At 47.0% G+C, this 24,813-nt stretch overlaps 6 pseudogenes; all 6 read right to left on the reverse strand.

Annotated features, from left to right (window-relative positions):
* Nucleotides 1-4,098: 4,098 nt before the first annotated feature.
* LOC142654518 (U2 spliceosomal RNA) lies at nt 4,099-4,200 on the reverse strand (annotated as a pseudogene).
* A 1,669-nt stretch (nt 4,201-5,869) lies between these two features.
* LOC142653970 (U2 spliceosomal RNA) lies at nt 5,870-6,044 on the reverse strand (annotated as a pseudogene).
* A 7,001-nt stretch (nt 6,045-13,045) lies between these two features.
* LOC142654366 (U2 spliceosomal RNA) lies at nt 13,046-13,216 on the reverse strand (annotated as a pseudogene).
* A 6,432-nt stretch (nt 13,217-19,648) lies between these two features.
* Nucleotides 19,649-19,866, reverse strand: LOC142654232 (U2 spliceosomal RNA; annotated as a pseudogene).
* A 1,351-nt stretch (nt 19,867-21,217) lies between these two features.
* On the reverse strand, nt 21,218-21,328 carry LOC142654643 (U2 spliceosomal RNA; annotated as a pseudogene).
* Nucleotides 21,329-22,878: 1,550 nt separating this feature from the next.
* LOC142653754 (U2 spliceosomal RNA) lies at nt 22,879-23,053 on the reverse strand (annotated as a pseudogene).
* Nucleotides 23,054-24,813: the final 1,760 nt, after the last annotated feature.

The raw sequence follows: 24,813 nt of genomic DNA on the forward strand, positions 1-24,813 counted from the left end.
AGGAGGCAGGAGAAGGCAGGTACCACTTTCCGAAGAGCATGGCTTCCGACTTCCCGCAGTTGACTTTTGCCCCTGAAGCGCGTCCGAACTCCTCACAGGTCTGGACGAGTGCAGTCACCGAACTCTGGTCAGCGCAGAAGACGGTCACGTCGTCCATGTACAGCGAGCATTTGACCTCGAAGTGTCCTGGACCTGGTGCGGTGATCCCTCTGATCTCTCCATTCTGCCGGATAGCCTCTGCGAAGAGCTCTATAACACAAACAAAAAGGAGAGGTGAAAGAGGACAGCCTTGTCTAACCCCCGACGATACAGGAAAGGGGTCAGTCTTCCAGCCGTTCACCAGCACCGAGCTGTAAATGTCGCAATACATCAGGTTAACATACAAACAGAACAACCTGCCAAGCCGCAGCCTACGCAGAGCCTTACCCATGAATTCGTGAGAGACCCGGTCAAAAGCCTTCTCCTGATCCAGACTGACCAGGGCCGCGTGTGTACGGCGGCTTTGCATGTAATGCACCGTGTCCCTCACCAGGGCAAGACTGTCGGCCACCCTACGGCCAGGAATGCCGCAGGTTTGGTCCGATCCGATGATCTGTCCGATGACAACCTTCAGTCTGTTGGTCAATACTTTGGCGAGGATCTTGTAGTCCACGTTCAGGAGAGAGATGGGACGCCAGTTTTTCAGGTCACATCTCTCCCCCTTCCGCTTATACAAGATCGTGATCATGCCTTCTCTCAAGGACGGTGGCATTCTACCCTCCACCACCATCTCCTCATAGAGCTCCAGCAGGTCCGGACAGATCAAGTCCCCCAGCGCTACATAGAGCTCTGCTGGGAGACCATCACTGCCCGGGGTCCTGCCGGGTCTGAAGGATTTAGCGGCAGAGAGCAGTTCCTCCACCGTCAGGGGTACGTCCATAGCCTCCGTACCTGCAGGATCAAGATGATTAGTGATACCTGACAGGAATTTATCGGCGGCTTCGGGGTCAGTGGTTTTCCGGGAGTAGAGGCTTCGGTAGTAGTCTGTGACGACTCCCATCACCTCCTTCTTCCCAGAATGCATGTTTCCGGTCTCATCTCGGAGTTCCTTCAGGGGCGTGTGGCCGGCATGGAGTTTCCTGAAAAAGAACGAGTTACATTTCTCACCCTTCTCCAGGTTCTCCACCTTGGAACGAAAGACAATTCGCTTGGATTCCTCCTCAAAGTGCCTTTTCAGGCCCTTTTTGGCTTCCTCCAGCTCCTTCCTGACGTCCCAGCCGCATTGAAGGAGGTCTTGCAGGGATCGCAGCTGACGCTGCATCTCTCTGAAGTCTCTCTTCCTCTCACACGCCTGTTGACGACTTTTTGCCTGAAAGAAACAACGAAATTCAACTTTAACATATTCCCACCAGTCACAGGTTTTGTCAAAGAAAACTTTATCATTCCTCCAAACAATATAGGCGTCTCTAAGTTCCGCCAGTACCTCTTCTCTTTCCAGCAGGGCACAATTCAGCTTCCAGGAGCCAGGGCCGGGAGGAAAACCGTGGCCGATGGCACCCTGGAAGAGAATGGCCCTGTGGTCAGAGAAGAAGCAGGGGACCATGGAGTGCCCATGCTGCTTGACTGCCCGGGAGGTGAACACAAAGTCAATCCGAGAACGAAGTGAGCCATCGGGTCGGCTCCATGAATAGTTCACAGAGCCGATCCCCATGGAGCCCACAACGTCCTGCAAGGATGCTTCGGTTACCATCTCGATAAGCAGTTTGGAACTGACATCCAGCTTGATTGAAGTGCCGGAACTTCGTCCATCCTCTTCGATGGGGCAGTTGAAGTCCCCGGCCATCACCACTGCCCTAGTGGTGGCGAGCTGGGTCCGCAGGGTCTGGAATAGTTCCAGGCGCTCAGCCTTCATAGGGGGAGCGTACACGTTGATGAGCCTAATCGGCTCTCCCGCCCAGGAACCGTCTACGACCAACAAGCGGCCGCAGACGAGCTCCTGGACAGAGTCAACAGTAAATACGCTTCCCCTAATCAGGATGGCAACCCCTGCAGACTTACAGTCGCCCCCACCAGACCAGTAGGACGGGCCATGGGTCCACTGCCTGGCCAGATGATGGTATGACCTGGAAGAGGGGAGAGTACATTCCTGGAGCATAAATACATCACTCGACTGCTTGGAAAGAAAAGTTAGCACCATCTGACATCTAGTCCTATCTCTAACACTCCTCACATTGAGGCTAAAGATGTTAAGTTTAGCAGCCATGGGGGAGAATAAAGAAGGTTAGTGCAAACGATACACCTTAGTTACCAGTCCGGTCGGGCGGATCCTCCTCTCTGGAGCCTGGCGGGTCCGGAAGATCCAGCAGGCCCTCTGACAAAAATTGTTCCAGGATTGTAGCCACCTGGATGTCTGTTGTGAAGTCGATGACCTCAGGTTCAGACACGAGTTCCTCCACCATCTGCTCCATTTCCTCCTGCTGCGCAAGGGAATCTTCGCAGATTTCCACGACTTGTCTCTTTGAGGACTCAGCAGCTGGGCTGTCCCTCACCTTTCTCTTCCTCTGGATGGCACCTGAGGAGACAAGAGGGGGAAAATCCTCCAGGGAGAGGACTCCAGCAGCTGGAGGGGAAGATGTTAGTGCTGCTGGAGCTGGGGAGAAGGGAGGCTGGGTTGGGAGAGGTGCAGGTGACAGGACCACTGAGATGGGTGGGTAGGAGAAGGTGAGAGCCTCAGTGGGGGTGACAGGGGTTGGGGACGGGGGGGTGGGGAGGGCCGGGCGAGGGAGGGTGGGAAGGGTAGGGCGAGGGAGGGCCGGGAGAGGGGGGGGAGGGACTGTCGTCTTCTTACCATCCTTCTTTTTCCCGGTCTTCTGTGCCGCTGGAGCTCTGGCTAGGGCGGGGTTCCCTCTGGCTGGAGCTTTCGCTGCTACAGTTGCCCAGGATCGATCCCTCTTCGGGCAGTCCTTGTAAGAGTGGGCTGCTTGTCCGCAGAGGTTGCACATTGTCCGTTTCGGGCAGTCTTTGGTCTCGTGTCCTGTTACCCGGCAGTTCTTGCAGGCGTCCTCCTTGCAGTCCTTCACCGAATGACCCTTCTTGCTGCATCTCCTGCAGATCTGCGGCATGTCCGGGTAGTAGATGAGGCCGTAGGAGTTGCCCAGCGAGAATGACTGGGGCAGGTGCTGGAGGCCGTCTTCCGCGCTCGAATCCTTGTTCAGTCGGACGATTACCGACCACTTGCCAGTCCAGAAGCCGAGTCCGTTCAGGATGTGGGTGGGTTCCCTCACCACTGTGCAGAACCGCTTCAGGAGCGTGGTGATGTCTTTGCCGGGGGTGTGTGGGTTCCGCATTGAGACCGTCACCCGCCTTTCCTCTCTTTGGACAGGGCAGTTGCCCACAAAGCGAGAGAAAGGGGATTCAGGCCTCGCCGCTTTCACCATCTCCCAGTACCTTCTGCAGATGTTGATCGAAGCGAAGGTCACGAAGAACATCCCGGTCATGAAGGCCTGGATACTGATGGTCTCCGGCTTAGCGAAGCCCTGATCCAGGAGCATCTTCTGGCAGAACACTTCTTCCGTCATGTCCGGCACTCTCCCGTCCACCTCCTTGAGCTTCAGGGCCACCGTCTGCTTCATCCAGGGCTCCAGGGTTGGAGCAGCCTGGTTCGGCTTCCTGGTGGCCTGTTGGCTTGAGGAGGCTTCAGGAGGAGATGTCCTGGCCTGGGCCTGCTCACCTGGTCCATCTGCCTTCTCCTTCTGGGTGGCAGGGTTGCTGGTTGAGGCCATGGCTTCTTCCAGCTGTTCCTGTCGCTTGGGGAGGATCTTCGATAGCTCTTTCCCGAAGGGGGCGGAGCTATGCAAATCTTCTCCTTGCTGGCCGAGGTTCTTCCACGAAATTTCTTCCGCAGCGGTTCCTCGTCGAGCTTCTTCTTCTGCGGCCGAGCTTCTTCGAAGATCCCCTTCAGCAGCGGCTCTTCTCCGAAGTTCTCCTTCTTCTTCCCGGCAGCGATCTCCCGGAGCTTCTTCCTCGATGGCGGCTTCTCCCTTCTGGATCGTCGTCTTCGCTGGTTCTTCTCCGCAGTTCGTCGCCGGCTTCGTCTGGAACGCTCTTGGATCGCTAAGCTAGTGTTTATAGCCCCCAGTGGTTCTCCGAGCTATCTATCCTTACAAGGACTGATAAGAACAGATACTACACTTGATCTTAGCCAAAAGGCCGAGAAGCGATAACCCGAATGGGCCGGCCGTTGACCGAGCCTGTCCCATACTGCTGTTCACCCCTTGCAGCGATTGATTCAGCCTACTCCTAGGCAATTCCATGGGGCCCTGCAGGCTCACACACATTTACAGCTACTAAGCGGGAGGGAGGTGAATAAAGGCCGGAGAGGAAGCCAGACAGGATTTGCTTCTTTTGCTTGCACCACAATGCAGTGCTGAAAGAGGAGGAATCTACATAAAAACGCCTTCCTGGCAACGCCCAAATGCCCTGCTGCCATGCAGATAAACACTGGCAGCGGCAGCAAGTGCATGCCCACAGCCACCCCTTGTTCCTTCACACCTTGTATCAGCTTTAATCCAGTCCAGTCCGGTGCTGCCTGCTGAGCAGCACTGACCAACACTGCCTGGGCCCAGGCTTTTATCTATCTCTGAGGCAGGCCCCATTATGATGTCAGAAAGCTGGCTCTGGAATCCTGAGGGCTCCACTATGACACGTGCAAAGTTCCGTCTGAACTTTATATAAGACGGTGCGGCTCAGTCAGTCACTCAGTGTTGCCTGAGAGGGCAACACTGCAACAGCCGGCCGCCAGGCTGTCTTTTTTTTGCACAGCTAGTTGCCTCCAGGAGGCCACAAGAGGGAGACAAGGGACTGCAAAATGGAAAATAGGCATCCACCAACTTTACAGACAACTTGTTCTCCTTGCTCCTACAACCTCCATCCTTGCACAGTTTGTTATTTTATTCTTCTAGGTAACATAGTAACAAATCCAAATTGCTGCTCTCTTTGTAGGCAAGCAAGGGTTTGTTGCAACTGCAATTCTTACTTCTTCTTGGAAATGTTGGGACGGCAGTACATTCCATCACATCCATCTAGTGTACACAGGTAGGTCCATTGTGGCGGGTAGGCGGCTGGCTGCTTTAATGGCTGTTTGCTGTTCCCCTACTCCACTCCACTCCACTAGTTGACTGTGTTGCTGCATCAATCAGTGGCTGGCTCAGGTGCAGCTCTTTAACTTACCTAGGAGGGAGGGCGGAGAGAAGACAAGGAAGGTGAATGAGCTGTTCCAATGTGAAATGCCGGAAACACAGAAGACACACACACACACACACACACACACACACACACACACACACACACACACACACACACACACACACACACACACACACACACACACACACACACACACACACACACACACACACACACACACACACACACACACACACACACACACACACACACACACACACACACACACACACACACACACACACACACACACACACACACACACACACACACACACACACACACACACACACACACACACACACACACACACACACACACACACACACACACACACACACACACACACACACACACACACACACACACACACACACACACACACACACACACACACACACACACACACACACACACACACACACACACACACACACACACACACACACACACACACACAAGAGGTGGCAATGTATTAATTAATTGCATTTAATAAATGAGCTCATTATCACACATGACTGTACAAATGCATTGTCCAACAGGTGTTGAAATAATGGGATTAAAAGGGGAGATCCCATCAGAAAGACAAAAACAATAGCAAACACAAATAGCACTTTTGGAATCTGATTTTAGTCAACACATAAGGGAAGGGTGCACCGGTCCTGGAAATACTGCAATACCAGGTCAATGCGTGGAGTGGACAGAGCAAGCTCTATTTCCATCTCCCTGTTCTAAAAATCCATTTAATATATGGTCCCCAGATAGGGGACGTATCAGATATTAAACTGATAAGAACAGATAAGGTTTCAACAAAATTTTATTGACACATATATATATATACAGAGAATACATTTCATAGAATAAAATTCAGTAATAAAATGCTTGTTGTACATTTCATAAAATATTTTTGGTGTAATACAATTCTGTAATAAATTATTTGTTTGTACATTTTTCTTTAATAAAATTCAGTAACAAAAGGTTTTTATAATTCATTTCATTAAAACCTTTTTGTAAAATTAAATTCAGTAATAAAATGTTTATTTTTAATACATTTCATTAAAATGATAAAAGCAATAAATTTTTAACGAGAAGAAGGTTCTTTAAAAATATGACAATGGCAGGATAAAACAAGCAGTAAAATCACAATTACAAATACATAAATTATTTACATGGTAATCGTGTTCCACAGAGACAGACACCACATGGATGCCGCCTCTTTTGCTCCTAGATTTTTTTTGTCTCTGAGGTAGTATACATACAGCTCACTTAGCGCAATCTTGACACAGTCTGTAATGTCAATAAAATCACGTTTAAAAAGAAGAATGTTCCTAACCTTCCAGATGGCATTTTTAAAACAATTAATAATCATCCAGCAGATCATCTGCTGTCTGAATGATGGGCAGGTAAAAAGGCCATAAAAAACGTATTCGTACTTAAAATCTTTAAGACCACAGATCCATTTTAGTAAAAGGCCTGCTTTCCTCCATACCTCCTGTGCATAGTGGCAGTTCCAGAACAAGTGCATTATTGTTTCATCATTCCCGCACCTATCTCGTGGGCACTTGGCTCTCGCCACCAGTCCTCGCCTATGTTGGAATGCACGTGTAGGGAGGCACTGGTGGACGATTGCCCAGGCAAGGTCCTTATGCACATTTGCAAGATATTTTCCAAAGACATTTCGCCACACTTGCTTGGACCTTGCCTGCGAGAAATTGGACACTGCCACTGTCTCTTCTCCGTGTCTGCACGCCATCGACACCTTTCTCTGGTCCCCCAATATGTCAGGCTCCAATTCTTGGAGGCTCAGGAGCCTAACAGTCTTCTCTAGCACCACATAGTGTTTTGGGGGACACAGAAGCACAGGAGAATTTAGGGAGATACGAGCCCAACGTTTAAAAACCATGCCCGCTGCGTATTTTAAAAAGCAGCTAAAAATGCCATCGGATTTAAACATTTTAAAACAGAAGCAGAAATATTTGATATAAAAAAATGTAAAAAGGTTAGGAACATCTCTCCCACCATTGTCTTTACCTTTATACATAAAATCACGTTTTAATTTTTCCATCTTGGAGCCCCACAGAAACATAAAACAAATGCGTGTTAGCTTTTTAATATATAAAATGGATGGAGGGAAAACCATGGCCACATAGAGCATTATTGGGATTAAAATCATTTTTATGATTAAAATTTTCCCCTCCATCGTGAGGCTCCTAAGATTCCACATTAAAACCTTCTTCTCTATTTTTGCTATCACTGAGTCCCAGTTAGAGGTCCCATTGTTCGCCTGATTAAAAACAATCCCTAAAATTTTAATCTGGTCCTTCTGCATTCTGACTCCTGGGGTCAGGGAGGAATCCCAGCCTCCTGTGTTAAAACACTCACATTTATCAATGTTAAGTTTAAAACCAGAAGCCTCGCAGAAAAAGGTGGTGTTCCTCAGCGCCCTCCTCATGGATGATGAATCGGGGCACAGAATTGTCACATCATCCATGTAGCTTAATACCTTTACTTGGTTGCCCCTCCCACCAGGTATTGGGGCGCCTCTAATAACTTTATCGTTCCTGAGCATGGCTAAAAGGGGCTCCATTGCGCAAATAAATAGTAGGGGAGACAATGGGCACCCTTGCTTGACTCCAGATAAAAGAGGAACACCACTAGTTAAAAATCCATTTATAGAAATCTCACTAAAACAGGACCGATATAAAAGCATAACACGACTTATAATAAAATCAGGCACCGCCATTTTTTTAAGCACCATAAAAAGGAACTCATGGGACACTCTATCAAAGGCCTTTTCAAAATCAAGGGATAAAATAGCAAGGTTTTGGCCTCGATCTTTAAAATACCAAATAACATCTCTTAAAATATTAAGGGACTCAGTGATAGATCTACCAGGTACCCCACAGACCTGATTTGGGTGGATTAATTTACTGATAAAAGGTTTAAAACGGACCGCTATCAGTTTGGCTAAAATTTTATAATCTACATTTAAAAGCGTAATCGGGCGCCAATTTTTGAGCTGGTCCTTTCCACCCTTATTTTTAAAAATTAGGGACACAATCCCCCTTCTCCAAGAAGGGGGCAGCTCTTCTTCAATAAAAGCCTCTTTATATAATAAAATCATATCCTCGTTTAAAACATCCCAAAAAGTTAGATAAAATTCAATAGGCAACCCATCCTCCCCAGGGGCCTTTCCCGCTGAAAAACTTTTAAAAACAAATAAAAGTTCCTCCAAATTAAGATCCCGGGATAAAACCTCCTGGTCCAAAGTATCTAACTTAAAATCAAGGGAGTTAAGAGCATGATTTAAAAAGGATTCATCAATGGCTTTTTTACTAAAAAGGAGTTGGTAAAAATTAAAAGCTGCCTTTAACATTCCTCCCACGGAAGTCTCCCCTTCTAGGTTTAAAATAGCGTCTCTTTTGTCGTTTACCTTTTTAAAAAAGAATCGGGAGCACTTCTCGTCTTCTTCTAGATGCTTCACGTGGGAGTTAAAAATTATTTGTTTACCTTTATCATCAAGACATTTTTTTATTTCAGCTTTTAAGTTTAAAATATCAGAATCCACATCAAACCCAACAACCTTCAATTTAAAAAGCACATGTAGACGCTTATTAAGAACATAAAACCACTGTTTCTTTTCTCTGGCTTTCTTCCTACCTGCTCGGATAAAAAATAATTTAATTTTTGGTTTAATGCCCTCCCACCAGTGCAGCATGGTCCCGTGGGGTTTTCTCTGTAATTGCCAGCACTGGTAGGTCCGCACAAACTCATTTTTAATTTCAGGGTCCTCCAGGAGCGTGGTGTTCAACCTCCAGAGGCCCTTACTTACTTTTTGCTCTCCCTCCAGCTCCAGAGACACATTTAGGAGTTTATGATCTGAAAAGATGTTATTTAAAAGCATGCATTTTTGAGGGGTAAAATCATGGGAGGCAAAAATAAAATCGATTCTGGAGCTCACTCTTCCATTAGACCATGTGGCGCCTGCGTCTCCTGGCAAGAGATCCTTCCAGCAATCGCGTAATTTAAAATCATCAATAAAATTTTTGAGCAGGTAGGTAGTGTGGTCTTTCCTATTTGCATCACCCCCCTGCCGGCACTCTCCTTCTCTTATGCAGTTAAAATCACCCCCTACCAGCAGGGGGGCAGACCCAACACAAAACAGTGGTAAAATATTAAAAAGTTCTGCCCGCTCCTGTTTGTCAGGAGGGGCATACACATTTAAAATACGAATTAAAAGTCCATTAATGTGCAGGTGGGTTAAAACAGCTCTGCCGGGCATAATCTCAATCACATTTTGTATAGAAATAAAATGGCCACGGCAGAGTAATCCCACACCTGTAGAACGACAGTCATTGGCTCCAGACCACACCGAAGGGCCCAGCTTCCAATCTTGTTTTAGATCCATATAGTCCATGCTGTTAGGGATTCCACACTCCTGCAGTAGGCAAAAATCAAAGTCCATAGTCTCAAGGTAAGAAAACAAAGCAGCCCTGCGAACAGGGCTCTTTAGGGACCTCACATTCAGTGAGGAGAATTTTAGGGTACTACAAGGCATAATTTATGGAGAGTCAGTGTCCACTTCTGAGGAGCCCGACTCCGATATACTCTGGGAGTCAGGCTGCCCCGCATCCGGGGACGCGAACTCCACGATGTTCACAGGGTCAGAGCCGGACAGATGTTTCGACCCGACCCTTCCCCTGAATTCGCTTTCGTCCGAACTGCGGCATAACGTTTTCCTCTTTATTGTAGACACCTCCTCCTCTCTTGACCTCTTCCCCGTACTGGATAAATCCATCGTCGTATCGTCCTCGTCCTCCTCACTCGACGTCACCTCGGTCTCCTGGCTGATGTCATCTCCGTCACGATCTCCGGCCACTGCTACCTCAGGTGCGGCTACAGGTTCCTCCGGATCGCTGGTCGTCTTGGGTTGCTCAGGAGCCTGTGAGGTCCCTTCCTTCTTCCTTATCATTCCGCCTACTGCATCTAAAGCCGTCAGCATCCGACCCTCTATTGGCGTGACAAGAGGGACCGACTCTAGCTGCCCGGCCGATCGGCGGCGGCTGGTGCTTGGGGTATCCCGCAAGGAGCCCCTACGTCTGGACTCCTTATTTGGCTCTTCACCAGCCGCCATCTCTGCCCAGTCCCCTTTTGTGGGTATCGAGGACCGGCGAGACTTTTTGCCGACCGGCTCCGGGTTGGAGCTTGGGGCCTTCATTACAGAGCTAGAACAGCCCTGCTCGGCACCCTTGGAATCCCTAGGACCACCCTCCACACGTGGCCCGGAGGGTATTGGCCCTGACCCTTCGGTGGGTCCCGGGGCATTACCAGCAGTGCCCGCACCTGTTGCAGGCTGCTGCCCTGGCCCCGGTCGGGGTGGCCCAGGTTTGGGTTCACCCCTCAATGACTGCGTTCTCTTTGGACATTCTTTGTACATGTGTCCTGTCTCCCCGCACAGGTTACACATGGTGCTGGAACTGCATTTGGAGGCCACGTGCCCAAGGCCTCCACATTTATTACAGCGTATGACATGACCCTCACTGCATGCGTCTTTCGTATGTCCATACGACTGGCAGTTCCAGCAGAACCGAGGCATCTGGGGGTAAAAGAGATATCCCCGGTTCCTCCCAATGGCAAAGTTGGCTGGCGGATGTATAAAGCCTCGTATGCCATTTGGGTCTTGGAAGAATTTCACAAAATACTTCCGCTTTCCATTCCAGAAGCCTTCCGCATTTTTAACTTCATGGCTGAAGTGGATTTCTCGACAGTATCGCCCAAGAAAGATCTCAATGTCCCTGGCAGGGACAAACGGGCTGTGCATCACCACGACAAGTGGAATAGATTCCTCCCCGTAGAGGAATGCGAAGTAGAGCCCGTCCAGGCGCTCTTCTGTCTGGTCCGCACCAGACAGGGCTGCACAGATGGTGTCGCAGCAGGCCGCGGTACAAAAGGAGATGGTATATCGTCCGCGGCCTTCCTGGTCATTAAGACACAGGATGTTCTCCCGTCTGAGGCCGAAGAAGCCAAGCAGGATTTCCCCTACTATGAACTTCAGGTTCTTCCGCTGGCGATGTTTCTCCTCGACCTCAATCCGGATAGATTGTCGCAACTGGGTTTCCCCAGTCACGAATCCGTACGCAAACGGCATTTTCAGCTTGTCCCGACAAGGATTCGCCCTTCTAGGCCGTCCGGCGCAAGCCGTCCGCCTAGTGATCCCTTCTCGTTGCCTGAGGACTAGTCCGACTACCCAATAGCTGCAGGGGGGTGAAGTCAAGGCGATAAACCTGTGACGATCCCCCCAGGCCAAGTAGCCGGGTACCCCAGGCACCTTCTGACAAAACCTCCTGTATAAATACACTTGGTCTTAGCCAAAAGGCCGAGAAGCGATAACCCGAATGGGCCGGCCGTTGACCGAGCCTGTCCCATACTGCTGTTCACCCCTTGCAGCGATTGATTCAGCCTACTCCTAGGCAATTCCATGGGGCCCTGCAGGCTCACACACATTTACAGCTACTAAGCGGGAGGGAGGTGAATAAAGGCCGGAGAGGAAGCCAGACAGGATTTGCTTCTTTTGCTTGCACCACAATGCAGTGCTGAAAGAGGAGGAATCTACATAAAAACGCCTTCCTGGCAACGCCCAAATGCCCTGCTGCCATGCAGATAAACACTGGCAGCGGCAGCAAGTGCATGCCCACAGCCACCCCTTGTTCCTTCACACCTTGTATCAGCTTTAATCCAGTCCAGTCCGGTGCTGCCTGCTGAGCAGCACTGACCAACACTGCCTGGGCCCAGGCTTTTATCTATCTCTGAGGCAGGCCCCATTATGATGTCAGAAAGCTGGCTCTGGAATCCTGAGGGCTCCACTATGACACGTGCAAAGTTCCGTCTGAACTTTATATAAGACGGTGCGGCTCAGTCAGTCACTCAGTGTTGCCTGAGAGGGCAACACTGCAACAGCCGGCCGCCAGGCTGTCTTTTTTTTGCACAGCTAGTTGCCTCCAGGAGGCCACAAGAGGGAGACAAGGGACTGCAAAATGGAAAATAGGCATCCACCAACTTTACAGACAACTTGTTCTCCTTGCTCCTACAACCTCCATCCTTGCACAGTTTGTTATTTTATTCTTCTAGGTAACATAGTAACAAATCCAAATTGCTGCTCTCTTTGTAGGCAAGCAAGGGTTTGTTGCAACTGCAATTCTTACTTCTTCTTGGAAATGTTGGGACGGCAGTACATTCCATCACATCCATCTAGTGTACACAGGTAGGTCCATTGTGGCGGGTAGGCGGCTGGCTGCTTTAATGGCTGTTTGCTGTTCCCCTACTCCACTCCACTCCACTAGTTGACTGTGTTGCTGCATCAATCAGTGGCTGGCTCAGGTGCAGCTCTTTAACTTACCTAGGAGGGAGGGCGGAGAGAAGACAAGGAAGGTGAATGAGCTGTTCCAATGTGAAATGCCAGAAACACAGAAGACACACACACACACACACACACACACACACACACACACACACACACACACACACACACACACACACACACACACACACACACACACACACACACACACACACACACACACACACACACACACACACACACACACACACACACACACACACACACACACACACAACAAGAGGTGGCAATGTATTAATTAATTGCATTTAATAAATGAGCTCATTATCACACATGACTGTACAAATGCATTGTCCAACAGGTGTTGAAATAATGGGATTAAAAGGGGAGATCCCATCAGAAAGACAAAAACAATAGCAAACACAAATAGCACTTTTGGAATCTGATTTTAGTCAACACATAAGGGAAGGGTGCACCGGTCCTGGAAATACTGCAATACCAGGTCAATGCGTGGAGTGGACAGAGCAAGCTCTATTTCCATCTCCCTGTTCTAAAAATCCATTTAATATATGGTCCCCAGATAGGGGACGTATCAGATATTAAACTGATAAGAACAGATTTTTTTTTTTTTTTTTTTTTTTTTTTTTTTTTTTTTTTTTTTTTTAAAACCATTTCAGTTAGTTATAAGCAACTTATAATGTTTCTCAAAACTTGAAAATCAAATCCACGTTGCTTCAAACTTATCATCATTCTGGTTTGTTCTTTATTTTTTCTTCAATTTACATAAACAATCACAAAAAAAAACAGAACAATATTACCTACATCGTATCAGGAATTTCCATTTTTTGAACTTCCATATCCCCTCTGAATCTAGGCCACCACCACGCTGTCTATCCCACAAATACATGACGTAAAGTCTAGACAAAATCATCCTAATACACTCATTTACAGGCACTAATTTCCTTTTAAACACTAACAAGTTTCTCACATCCCACAAACTTTCCATCACACATGCCATAATTAACCACATAATTCTATCTTTCATACGACTACTTGCACCCATTCCAAACATTGCTACTTTCCAATTAACAAATTTTACCCCCGCTAGTTCTTTACACAAACCACCCACCCCTTTCCATACTTCATACGAATAGTCACAATCCCACAACATATGTCTCACACTCTCACTTGCTCCACATCCATTCCTCGGGCAAACCTCAGACCTAATAAGATCCCTTCTTTTCTGCACTTGCCTAACAGGTAGGATATTATGCAGCGACATCCATACAATATCACGCTGTCTGTTTGACATACCACTCACCTTCAATTTACTCCATACACTCTGCACTTCATTAGACCTCAAACCTGCAATTTCACATGGAATTTCATTCGCACGTATTCTCTTCATCACCGCATTCTTATTTTTAAACTCACTCATTGGCACAGCAAGCAAGTCATTTTTCCTCACAAAAACCTCAATCCTCATATACCACACTGGACACTTGAAAGCCACAGGCACACTTGCATCTCTCTTTACCCAATTCAGACCATACAACATCCAACCAGCCAAGTATCTAATCATGAAACCAGTCTTATTATTCCTCTGCACTAACACAGACACCACTTTGATATAATTCAAAGCCAAAAATACCTCAACATTTGGAAAATCCAAACCACCATTCACACACATCTTATACACATACTCTCTCTTCAATTTTTCCATTCTACTCCCCCAAAAAAATGTAAAAATCATCTTTTCCGTCTTCTTAATTTTGTGAGTAGCAAAAGGGAAAACAACTGCACAAAAAAGTAAAATTGGTAACACAACAGATTTAACTATCAAAATTTTTCCCGTCAGTGTCAAACTTCTCAGTCTCCAAAAGTTCAGTTTTCGTTCTATTCTCATACCACATTCATCCCAACTTTCATTCCCTCTCAAATCCTCATTAAATTGCACACCCAATATTTTAATAGCACCCATCTCACAATTAACCCCATCCATTCTCACACTCCTATCACCAAAACACTTAAAGCTACATTTACCCCAATTCACTTTAAACGCAGACGCACTACAAAACAACCTCAACAACAATCTCGCTCTATTTATCTCCGCCTCTCTTTCACTAACAATCACCACATCGTCCATATAACCCAATACTTTCAGAAACTTACCATTACTCCCAGGAATTAATAACCCCCTCATAAATTTTTCCCTTCTAACCATACACAACAACACTTCAATCACACTAATGAACAGGACAGGGGACATAGGACAACCCTGCCTGACACCTGACCTTATCCCCACTTTTCCACTCAGAAACCCATTTACGAGAAACTCACTTGTTACGTTCCCATACAAACCTTTCACTGCATACACAAACTTTCTCGGAAAACCCATTTTACACAGCACACTAAACATAAACTCATGCGACACCCTATCAAATGCCTTTTCAAAATCCACAGATAGGACCATACATTTCTGCTTTCTATCCATACAGTCCCCAATCATATCCCTTAGTAACAACAAATTATCAGTCATACTTCTACCAGGCACTGCACACACTTGATCTTCATTCACCACTTCAGCAACAACCTCACGCATCCTATTGGCCAATACTTTACTAAAACACTTATAGTCAGAATCCAACAAAGTAATTGGCCTCCAATTTGCCAAATTTTTCTTCTCACCTTTTTTATATATCAGCACAACCACACCTTCTTTCATAGATTTGCTCAACACACCATGCTTCCACATATACTGACATACCTCAAGCAAATCCCCACCAATTATATCCCACATCCTCACATATAATTCAATTGGGATCCCATCCTTCCCAGGTGTTTTATTTTTACTTGCACTCATCACCACATTTCTCACTTCATCCATGGTAATATCACCACACAGAGACTCACAATCTTCCTCTCCAAGTTTATTTTCCAACCCATTCAAAACCTCATTCATCAAATCCTTATCATACCACTTCTCTCCATACAACTGGGTATAAAAACCTTCAACTTCACTCATCACATCCTTTCCAGAAACACACTCACCCCTATCATTCAATAATTCATCCATATCATCCTTTTTACCACATATTTTTTTGAAAAAAAATCTTGTACATTTTTCATCTTTGTCTAAGTTTTCAACTTTTGATCTATATATAATTTTTTTCCCTTTTTCCTCTAATAAAAGCTTACTTTCATTCCTTGCGTCCCTCATCAAATCACTGACATCCACACCAAGCTCGCCAAGTTTTCTCAACCATTCTATTCTAACATTCAACTCATTATATTGGTTTCTTAGCATAGCTGCTTTTTTATAGCCCCATTTTTTAAAGAATCTTTTACATTCATTCTTCATCCAATCCCACCACTCCAACACATTCCCAAAAGATTCCTGCCGCGATTTCCATCCTTTATACGCATATATAAAAGCCTTCACAATTCTTTCATCCTCTAATAAACTTACATTTAACTTCCATACCCCTGCACCACGCACTAAACGAACATCCCCTTCAAAAGTTGCACACATACACACATGGTCAGAAAAGGTCACATCGCGCTGCCGCAAACTCATGCACCCCACATTTTTTGAGAAAAGCACCCGATCTATCCTTGATGTTACCCCTCCTCTATCAGACCTATAAGTGTCGGGTGGTGGCTTTCCCAAATGAACCTCAGCAGTATCTATAAAAGAAAAATCTTTGATTAATTGGTACAACTTTTTACCAGATACATCCATTTTTTCCCCTTCCGTCACACAGTTAAAGTCCCCAACCCAAATCGTAGGAATTCTCCCTGGCAAAAAAAAGGACAACTTCTCTAGGAGCTCTAACCTCTCTTCTTTTTTTGTTGCTCCATATATATTAATTACCCTTACCCTCCACCCTCTGACATTTATCTCTGCCAAAATACACCTCCCCACTTCCACCACAATATAACTTTCTAATTTTAAATTCCTATTCCCTAGCAATATTCCTACCCCATCATTTTTATTTATAGAAGAACCAGACCATATACATTGGCCATATGGCCATTCCTGTTCTGGCACAGGTTCCCTAATACCGCATTCTTGCAAACAATATACATCAGCTCCTAAATTTTTTAAAAAATCCAGAACTGCAGCCCTCCTGGGCTTAGATTGAATCAGTCGTACATTTAAGGATACGACATCAAATGTAGGTTTGGATGCCATATTTTAATTTTCATAGCCAGATAACCGCAGGTTGTCCATTTGCACTTCAGCCTTTGCCTTCTGGAGGCTGGCAACCTAATGTGAAGAAACTGGTCCCTTGATCTTCTAGAAAAGGCTCATCAAACGAAATCACTGATGAGGGGTATTCCTCCTCCCTTCCAGGGGTTACAGGGGGTGACGCGGCCAGCCTGGCTCTCTTAGCCCCCATATCCAGAATTTCGTCTGCAGGTCGGGTGCCTACAGTGGTAAAATCCCCTTGACCTCCAACTCCTTCCAGAAACACTTCATCCAGACTCCAAGAAACAGGAGGAGTCACGGGGACGTCGCCCTCAATTTCTCCCTCACCCTGTAGCCCAGTCTGGGCATCGGATGGGTGAGGAAGATCCTCCTCGACCGGGGCTACCTCCATGCCTGCCCCTTCCTCCACACGTACTTCTACTGGAGATGTGCTTAAAGAAGCCAGATAGTCAGCGGGTACCTCCTCGCCCAACCGTCCAGTTCTCGCTATCATCTCAGCCACTTGGCTCCTGGCTGCCTCTGCATATGACTTCTTCCGCAGAGGGCAGTCTTTGAATGTATGCCCTTCCACCTCGCAGAGATTACAAACAATGCGGTTGACACATTCTTTTGCTTTGTGACCCTCCTGGTTACATCTGGAACACTTCCCTGAATTTTGACATCCTTCCCTTGTGTGGCCAAAAACTTTACAATTCCTGCAGAAGGGAGGACACCTGGGAAAAAACAGATATCCCCTGTCTCTTCCAATGGAGAAGTTCGATGGAGGGAAATGGAAGCCTCCTGGTTCCTCAATATCTTGCCGAAACCGGACCCGAAATTTGTATTTCCCATTCCAGATCATTTCAGTGTTCAAGATTTTATTCTCAAACTTAACATATGCACAATGTCTAGACAGGAATGTCGTGATATCTTGCAAAGGTACATGTGCATTGTAGAGAAAAACAACCAGGAAGACTTCTCCTTCATCATACAGCAGGATAAAAGTAAGTCCTCCAAGCTCAGGATTGTTCACATTTTGCATCAAATTGTAATGGAAAGTATGGCAGGCAGGTAAATCCGTCAATATCAAGGTAAAATGACCAACCTTATGCTCCTGAAGACAAAGGATTTTCTTCCGCTCCACTTTCAGAATTCCAAACAAGATGTTGTTCACCAGGTGTCGTAGGTCCAGGGTCTTCTCTGATCCAACATCAACTTCGATCCGAATGCCGTACTTGACCCGGGTTTCCCCGGCCTTAGCGTGACGTACAATAACGCCCATGTCGATCGCCTTCCTGCCACTGGCTGTCTCCCTATAGCAACAAGCAGCTTAAGCCCCAAAGGGCGATGCTGCAGGGCCGAGAGTTCAGCACTGGACGCCTCTGGTTAGCCACTTGAGCTTAGCCAAAAGGCCGAGAAGCGATAACCCGAATGGGCCGGCCGTTGACCGAGCCTGTCCCATACTGCTGTTCACCCCTTGCAGCGATTGATTCAGCCTACTCCTAGGCAATTCCATGGGGCCCTGCAGGCTCACACACATTTACAGCTACTAAGCGGGAGGGAGGTGAATAAAGGCCGGAGAGGAAGCCAGACAGGATTTGCTTCTTTTGCTTGCACCACAATGCAGTGCTGAAAGAGGAGGAATCTACATAAAAACGCCTTCCTGGCAACGCCCAAATGCCCTGCTGCCATGCAGATAAACACTGGCAGCGGCAGCAAGTGCATGCCCACAGCCACCCCTTGTTCCTTCACACCTTGTATCAGCTTTAATCCAGTCCAGTCCGGTGCTGCCTGCTGAGCAGCACTGACCAACACTGCCTGGGCCCAGGCTTTTATCTATCTCTGAGGCAGGCCCCATTATGATGTCAGAAAGCTGGCTCTGGAATCCTGAGGGCTCCACTATGACACGTGCAAAGTTCCGTCTGAACTTTATATAAGACGGTGCGGCTCAGTCAGTCACTCAGTGTTGCCTGAGAGGGCAACACTGCAACAGCCGGCCGCCAGGCTGTCTTTTTTTTGCACAGCTAGTTGCCTCCAGGAGGCCACAAGAGGGAGACAAGGGACTGCAAAATGGAAAATAGGCATCCACCAACTTTACAGACAACTTGTTCTCCTTGCTCCTACAACCTCCATCCTTGCACAGTTTGTTATTTTATTCTTCTAGGTAACATAGTAACAAATCCAAATTGCTGCTCTCTTTGTAGGCAAGCAAGGGTTTGTTGCAACTGCAATTCTTACTTCTTCTTGGAAATGTTGGGACGGCAGTACATTCCATCACATCCATCTAGTGTACACAGGTAGGTCCATTGTGGCGGGTAGGCGGCTGGCTGCTTTAATGGCTGTTTGCTGTTCCCCTACTCCACTCCACTCCACTAGTTGACTGTGTTGCTGCATCAATCAGTGGCTGGCTCAGGTGCAGCTCTTTAACTTACCTAGGAGGGAGGGCGGAGAGAAGACAAGGAAGGTGAATGAGCTGTTCCAATGTGAAATGCCGGAAACACAGAAGACACACACACACACACACACACACACACACACACACACACACACACACACACACACACACACACACACACACACACACACACACACACACACACACACACACACACACACACACACACACACACACACACACACACACACACACACACACACACACACACACACACACACACACACACACAACAAGAGGTGGCAATGTATTAATTAATTGCATTTAATAAATGAGCTCATTATCACACATGACTGTACAAATGCATTGTCCAACAGGTGTTGAAATAATGGGATTAAAAGGGGAGATCCCATCAGAAAGACAAAAACAATAGCAAACACAAATAGCACTTTTGGAATCTGATTTTAGTCAACACATAAGGGAAGGGTGCACCGGTCCTGGAAATACTGCAATACCAGGTCAATGCGTGGAGTGGACAGAGCAAGCTCTATTTCCATCTCCCTGTTCTAAAAATCCATTTAATATATGGTCCCCAGATAGGGGACGTATCAGATATTAAACTGATAAGAACAGATTTTTTTTTTTTTTTTTTTTTTTTTTTTTTTTTTTTAATCATTCAGATCACGTCTTAAAAATCATAAAATTCAAAATAAAAAAGACTTAGATCATCACAATGAAAACTGAAAACGTATAATTAACTTTTGTTTTCCTCTTTCCTTTTTTCCTTTTAAGAAATCAAAAAAACATTCCTTTTTTAACAGCAATAGTTCCTAACATATCCACTAAATGTTCCTGCAAATCATTACCATCCCATTCACAGTTTACAATGCACGCTAACCACGTTGGCACACCATACCGTTCAAGAAACCCTGGTAAATTTTCTCTTACACAGAGCCGCACCCTTCTCCGCATTTTTTCAAAATTAATTTTACTACGTAACTGCTCTACTTCTTCCAGTAACCTGTCTCTTTCTGCTCTTTCCTCTTCTGAAATGACACTTTTTTTCTTTCTCTCTGCTTTTTTCCTTTTTTTCTCATCACTTTGCCCACTTCCTTCCAATTTCTGAAGCTTTCCTTCTTCCAAACTAACTTCCGCTTCCTTTCTTTTGACTATCTTCTTATTTTCGTCTTGTACCTCACGTTTGCTTTTCTTTGGGCATGATTTGAATATGTGCCCCTCCTCTCCACACATATTACATACTTTCCCTTTCTGACATTCATTATACTTATGTCCCTCTTGCAGACATTTTGTACACATTACTTTCTCACACGTTTCTCTCTCATGACCATAATCTTTACAATTCAAACAAAACATATCCATTCCCAAAAAAAATAAATTTCCACATGCACTTCCAATCTTAAACCGCGCTGGAGGAAACAATAGGTTTCCAGATTCACCAATTCTTGCAAATTTACAAAGAAATTTCCATTTCCCAGTCCAAAATCCAAAGGGGTTAAACACTTTCCCCTTTCCCACCACCTCCTCACAAAACTTAGTGAGAAATGACTTAATGTCCTCTTCTTCCACGTAAGGCGAAAACATCTTTACGACCACCAACTTCTTGTTTGGCACAAAATGTGGTGTTACCTTCACACCCACAAGTCTTGGGTCCCTTTTACCTTCCTTCAAGCGTTCCAAAAAATCAGAATAAATTTCTTCTGTAGCGAAGGTAACGTCAAAGCACCCTCTCCTCGGATAGTCCATCACCGCCAAAATGCACGATCTCTCCAGCTGAAAGAAATCCAACAAAAGGACCTTCGTGATGAACTCCAAATCCTTCCTTTGCCTCTCAGATTCCTCCACGAAAAACCGGACCGCATTCCTGGTTCGCATATGTTCGGGAATTTCCTCCATCCTGCTCCAAAAGAATTCCAGCAATCTCCAAAGAAATACCTTCAGTACCGGAGTACCAGGCAGGTGATCGCTCCCCGTTGCCCTGGACTAATCCTCCTCCCCAATAGCAGCAGAGGGGTGAAGTCTCTCCTAAGAGAAACGATCCCCCCAGGCCAAGGAAAAGGGTACCAGGGCACCTCCTGACCAAGAAACAAGGCAATACCCTAAAGTACTACACTTGATCTTAGCCAAAAGGCCGAGAAGCGATAACCCGAATGGGCCGGCCGTTGACCGAGCCTGTCCCATACTGCTGTTCACCCCTTGCAGCGATTGATTCAGCCTACTCCTAGGCAATTCCATGGGGCCCTGCAGGCTCACACACATTTACAGCTACTAAGCGGGAGGGAGGTGAATAAAGGCCGGAGAGGAAGCCAGACAGGATTTGCTTCTTTTGCTTGCACCACAATGCAGTGCTGAAAGAGGAGGAATCTACATAAAAACGCCTTCCTGGCAACGCCCAAATGCCCTGCTGCCATGCAGATAAACACTGGCAGCGGCAGCAAGTGCATGCCCACAGCCACCCCTTGTTCCTTCACACCTTGTATCAGCTTTAATCCAGTCCAGTCCGGTGCTGCCTGCTGAGCAGCACTGACCAACACTGCCTGGGCCCAGGCTTTTATCTATCTCTGAGGCAGGCCCCATTATGATGTCAGAAAGCTGGCTCTGGAATCCTGAGGGCTCCACTATGACACGTGCAAAGTTCCGTCTGAACTTTATATAAGACGGTGCGGCTCAGTCAGTCACTCAGTGTTGCCTGAGAGGGCAACACTGCAACAGCCGGCCGCCAGGCTGTCTTTTTTTTGCACAGCTAGTTGCCTCCAGGAGGCCACAAGAGGGAGACAAGGGACTGCAAAATGGAAAATAGGCATCCACCAACTTTACAGACAACTTGTTCTCCTTGCTCCTACAACCTCCATCCTTGCACAGTTTGTTATTTTATTCTTCTAGGTAACATAGTAACAAATCCAAATTGCTGCTCTCTTTGTAGGCAAGCAAGGGTTTGTTGCAACTGCAATTCTTACTTCTTCTTGGAAATGTTGGGACGGCAGTACATTCCATCACATCCATCTAGTGTACACAGGTAGGTCCATTGTGGCGGGTAGGCGGCTGGCTGCTTTAATGGCTGTTTGCTGTTCCCCTACTCCACTCCACTCCACTAGTTGACTGTGTTGCTGCATCAATCAGTGGCTGGCTCAGGTGCAGCTCTTTAACTTACCTAGGAGGGAGGGCGGAGAGAAGACAAGGAAGGTGAATGAGCTGTTCCAATGTGAAATGCCGGAAACACAGAAGACACACACACACACACACACACACACACACACACACACACACACACACACACACACACACACACACACACACACACACACACACACACACACACACACACACACACACACACACACACACACACACACACACACACACACACACACACACACACACACACACACACACACACACACACACACACACACACACACACACACACACACACACACACACACACACACACACACACACACACACACACACACACACACACACACACACACACACACACACACACCAAGAGGTGGCAATGTATTAATTAATTGCATTTAATAAATGAGCTCATTATCACACATGACTGTACAAATGCATTGTCCAACAGGTGTTGAAATAATGGGATTAAAAGGGGAGATCCCATCAGAAAGACAAAAACAATAGCAAACACAAATAGCACTTTTGGAATCTGATTTTAGTCAACACATAAGGGAAGGGTGCACCGGTCCTGGAAATACTGCAATACCAGGTCAATGCGTGGAGTGGACAGAGCAAGCTCTATTTCCATCTCCCTGTTCTAAAAATCCATTTAATATATGGTCCCCAGATAGGGGACGTATCAGATATTAAACTGATAAGAACAGATTTTTTGATTGAAAAATGCTTTATTGACAATCAATCGTCATCATACAAACATTACTGCGACGCAGCGCGAGCCATGAAGCAGCAAATAATAAATAATAACAGTCGTCAAACATAACATGACAGTATAATACACAGTACAGGCTAGCCTATGCTATACATTACACCACATGCTACACTAACATTCTTGCATTCACTAAAGCCAAACAACAAAGCATTACAGACAAGTGATGGGATAGGGGAGTGGGTAGGAGGGGATAGGGAAGCGGGAAATCACAGGCCCGAAGCTTTATTGAAAGACAACACACAAGAAGGGAGAGTGGGGGGAAGGGGAGTATCAGTCCTCTTCCTCATCGACGTCCGGGCTGTCCCAGGTGGAATAGTCTCTGAGCAGGCTGTGGATCAGCCTGCGGCAGTCCTGGACGGACACACTCTCTCTCCGCAAAATCAGACGATTCCTGGCGAACCATATAGCGTCCTTAAAACAGTTCATAAGGCGCCAGGCTTCCTGGATTGCTCCATCCGTGGTATTCCCAGGAAATAGTCCATAAAGTACCGAGCGGTACGACAGTCTGTTCCTGGGAACTGAGTCCTTGAGTTCGTGTTCCAAGGCTTTCAACAGACCCTGTGCAAAGGGGCACTGCCAGAAAATGTGCAAAGATGTTTCCTCCGTGAAGGGGCACCTGGGGCAGTACCGGGTCTTGCACAGGTTGCGGGCATGCATGAATGACCTAAGAGGCAGTCCTCCCTGGATGGCCATCCATGAAATGTCCTTGTGCCCGTTGGTCAACCTGCCAGATGACACGTTAGTCCAAACAGTCTCCAACGTGTCGGCATGAAGCCCTGGAACAAACTCCAGTGAGTCCTTTGCTCTGATGTGCTTGTGGATCGTCTTAGGTTTCCACAAGTCGGGCTTAAGACCCTCCAGTTGATGCTCCCTCACAAACCGGACGACATCTCCGTAGAACCAGGGAGCGTGCCAGTTGTAAGGGAAGGAGCTGTCCCACTTATCCCAGCCAAAACCTCGCCAGAGGGGAAGGAGGAAGTAGCGGGACATGGCCTTGCCCGCAGAGCCGTTTGCTGTCCTCAGAGTCCTACGAACACAGTCACATACAAAAGCGATCCGCAGCAGAGTGGGAATGTCGGGTATACCCTTCCCACCTTTGCGGGGCTCCTTGTACATAACAGTCCGCTTTACTCTGTCCATTTTCGAGCCCCAGATGAAGCGAAACACAGTCCTGGTAATGGCCCTCGAGACCGTTGCAAGAGGGGGCCATGCCTGTGCAGTGTATTGTAGCACAGGCAAGACTTCGTTACGCAGGACCATTGCTTTGCCCTCAATAGTGAGTTGTCTGAGGCTCCACAGTCCGATCCTTTGGTTGACTTTGGCCAAGCGTTCTTCCCACGACTTTAGGGCTGCACCTTCCTTACCGAACCAGACTCCCAGAATTTTGATGAAGTCCGGCTTGATAGTAAACGGGAAGGAGGCAGGAGAAGGCAGGTACCACTTTCCGAAGAGCATGGCTTCCGACTTCCCGCAGTTGACTTTTGCCCCTGAAGCGCGTCCGAACTCCTCACAGGTCTGGACGAGTGCAGTCACCGAACTCTGGTCAGCGCAGAAGACGGTCACGTCGTCCATGTACAGCGAGCATTTGACCTCGAAGTGTCCTGGACCTGGTGCGGTGATCCCTCTGATCTCTCCATTCTGCCGGATAGCCTCTGCGAAGAGCTCTATAACACAAACAAAAAGGAGAGGTGAAAGAGGACAGCCTTGTCTAACCCCCG

Source organism: Rhinoderma darwinii, chromosome 5 (genome assembly GCF_050947455.1).
Source record: "Rhinoderma darwinii isolate aRhiDar2 chromosome 5, aRhiDar2.hap1, whole genome shotgun sequence".
In the NCBI taxonomy this organism is placed as follows: domain Eukaryota; kingdom Metazoa; phylum Chordata; class Amphibia; order Anura; family Rhinodermatidae; genus Rhinoderma; species Rhinoderma darwinii.